General features: G+C 52.4%; 1 long non-coding RNA gene across 1 annotated transcript in view; it reads right to left on the minus strand.

The window, feature by feature from the left end:
• Positions 1-3003, minus strand: part of LOC112473117 — a 7006-nt gene extending 4003 nt beyond the window's left edge. The window contains exon 1 of the long non-coding RNA XR_003043909.1: positions 24-3003. This is a non-coding gene — a long non-coding RNA (uncharacterized LOC112473117). The remainder of the gene's footprint in view (positions 1-23) is intronic.
• Positions 3004-3018: the final 15 nt, after the last annotated feature.

Consider the following 3018-nt stretch of genomic DNA (forward strand, 5'->3'; position numbering starts at 1 on the left):
TCCCCGCCCCCCAGCATCCTCACCTGGTCCATGCAGCAGACAGGGAGAGAACAGCTAACGGCACTTCTCTGGTAGAGAAACTAAAGCAGGCATAGGGCATATGATGATGGTTTGCACTGGAAAGGCAGGACAAGAGAATTACAATTCACCGAGTGCCTGTTGCATGCCAGGCATTGCACTATGCACTTTCTAGCCATCTCCCTCTTCGGTTCTCACGAGATTGTTCGTGGCCTCCCCCATTCCACAGGTGAGACTGAGGACCTAAGTTAAGTGACTTGCCCAAGTCAGAGAGTTAGGAGGAGGGAGACCCTGGTTTTTTAATCCAAGTCTATCTGTCTCCACAACCCATACTCTTTCTAGAAACTGCACACTTGCCCAGATAACGCTAATTCTACCCCTCCAGGGTCCCTACCCCATCTCTGCTAGACTCATAGGTGGAAGAATTCAGACCTCAGAGTGGCTCTTGACTCCACCACCTGCCAGAGGTTGGCCCCACATACGCCCCCATGTTTCTCCAGCGGGCATCATAGGGTCTCCTGGCTCTGTGCCTTAGAGTCTCAGCCCTCTACCCCACTTCTTCTATACCCTCCCCAGAGCCAGAGACTGCAGAGCCAAGAGCCACGAGCTGATCCTCCAAAAAGCCAGACCCACAGAAAGTCAAGAGGCCAGGAGGGAGCTGTGAGCCCCCTTCTGTCCCTACCCCCAGTGAGATGTAGCTTTGATGTCAAAGGTCACAGGGTCAGGGGTCAGGATATCCAGGCTCTCATTCCCAGTTACTTGACCTCCTGAAGCTTCAGTTTCCCTATCCGTAAGACAATGACAACACTCTCTTGCTCCTCAAGTGAAAGAATTATGAAATGATAGTTCAGCATCTGTATTTTAATACTCTGTGTCATTACATAACTATTTAGTGATGCAGCCACCTCTGGCACAAAAGAAGTCATTCTGTGCCTATTAAAGGACTAATCCCCTCAAGCATTCCTGGAAATGAGACACCCACTGTGTTAGGCTTCTAGGCTCTCCTGTCCTTCCCTTGGCCCTTGAGTCTTGGAAGGCTGATTTTTTTCCTCCCATCAGGATCCGAGATCGTCCTTAGGGAGCCCCCAGGCTGGTTCATTCCCACTGTAACTCCTGAGGGCTCTTGACCCTCTCTCTCTTCTCCTCTTCTTCCTCCTCAATTTGGGCTCCCCATTCCAAGAAGCCTCAGGAAAAGGTTTAGGGAACAAGGTTTCACCTGCGTAAAACCCCTGCTCTGACCCCTGGAGCTCAGTAGCGGGGGGGAAGAAGGGGAAGGGGACGTGGAAGCCTCGAAAATTCAAGACACCTGAGTTCTAATGCCAGCTCTGCCACCAGCCAGCAGTCACCCTGGCCAAGCCATTGAGCTTTAATTTCCTCACTACAAAATGGAAACAGTAAACTCTGCCTACATCATGGGATAGTATAGGAATAAATGAGATGACAACTTTAAACATGCTTGACACAGTATATTGTAGTTTTCAATAGTGGGTAGTGACCATTATCACCCTGTACAACATGACTGATGGGGTCTAGGCATCTCCATCATTTCCCAACAGTGAGTCTCATCTCCCAAGGAAAGGGAGAAGAGAACGCCAACCCTATTGAACACCTCTTATTTGTCATGCTCAGTGATAGATGGGGCTTCACCATAAGGCTGTGAGGTTTGAATCAGCCCCATTTCACAGATGAAGAAACAGAGCTTCAAAGAGATCAAATGATTTATCAGAACGATGCAGCTGGAAGTGATGAGGGCAAGGCCTTCTCTCTCTTCTCTCTGCTCCCCACTCCTCCACAGAGGTTATGGTAGAGGGAGGGGCACAGGCTTGGGACCCCTCATTCAGACTCATGGAAGGGACCCAGCCAAGAAGATAAGCATTTCTGATGTCAGTAGAAACCAGAAAGTAAACAGGATTCAGTCCGTTCCCAGGGCTTTGTGGGGACACACGTGTATGAGCAGCAGCCATTTCCAACAGAGCTCTGTTCCGGAAAGCAGGACAGCAGCCAGGACTGGGCTGTCTGGGATTTGTTTAGTTATCTGAACATGTGGGAGGCCAGAGCCAGTGGGCAGACCACACCTTGCCTCTCATCTATCACTCTCTGGGAAGGTCTCCTCTGCCCAGGCCCTGCCTGCCCTCACCTGCCTTCTGACTACAGCTTGTGATCAAGGTTCTCATTCACCCTGTCCCCATGGGTCCCTTCAAACTACTCATTGGACAAGCAAGGTACTAGATTGAGATTACAGAGTGTGTGTTTGTATGTGACCTGAGAGAAAGTGTGAACAGACTGTATCAGCAATGACCTTGGACAGCTGATGTACTCATTCTGCTAGTGTGTGAGCAGCCTATGCCTGCACTCCTAGGAGTGTGGCTGTGCGTTCCACTAGATGTGTGTGGGTGTGGGTGTCTGTGCAGAATCCCCTGATCACTACTATGGTGTGTTTGTGTGCCCCATTAGGCATGGTTGGGGGCATGGAAGATTGCCTGAGTCCCCTGACCACCTCTATGCCTGTGTTTGCGTGTCATTCAGGGGGTTTACCATGCCACAACAGCCTCAACAAACTCTGTATGAATACATATGTTTGTGTGTGTGTCCTGCGGGTATAAGCCAGTGGATACTTTCATCAAGTATCTACACACGTTCGTGTGTGCTTGGAGTGTCCTTGCACACCTGCATGTGTCCTGTGAGAGTGAACAGAACCCAGCACGGGCTGGCACGGGCTGGAACGTGGCAAGGAGTGTGTGTCCTGCGGGTCGCTGCTCACGCCCCGCTTGTCTTCCGAGCCTGCGTGAACGAAGGGCTCCCGGGTGGCCTTGCCTGCCCATGGCTGTGCGCGCGCGGGGTCCCAGGCTGGCGTGCGCGCCGGTGTGAGTGCGAGTGAGTGCGGCGCGGCTCGGCTCGCTCGGCTCCGCGCCGCCCGCGCAGCCAGCACACTCACACTGCTTGGTTGCTACCGGGTGACGCGGGCTGGGCCCGCCCCCTGCCTGCTGGCCCCTCTCTCTC

The sequence above is a fragment of the Pteropus alecto genome, unplaced genomic scaffold (assembly GCF_000325575.1).
Source record: "Pteropus alecto unplaced genomic scaffold, ASM32557v1 scaffold98, whole genome shotgun sequence".
Taxonomy (NCBI): Eukaryota; Metazoa; Chordata; class Mammalia; order Chiroptera; family Pteropodidae; genus Pteropus; species Pteropus alecto.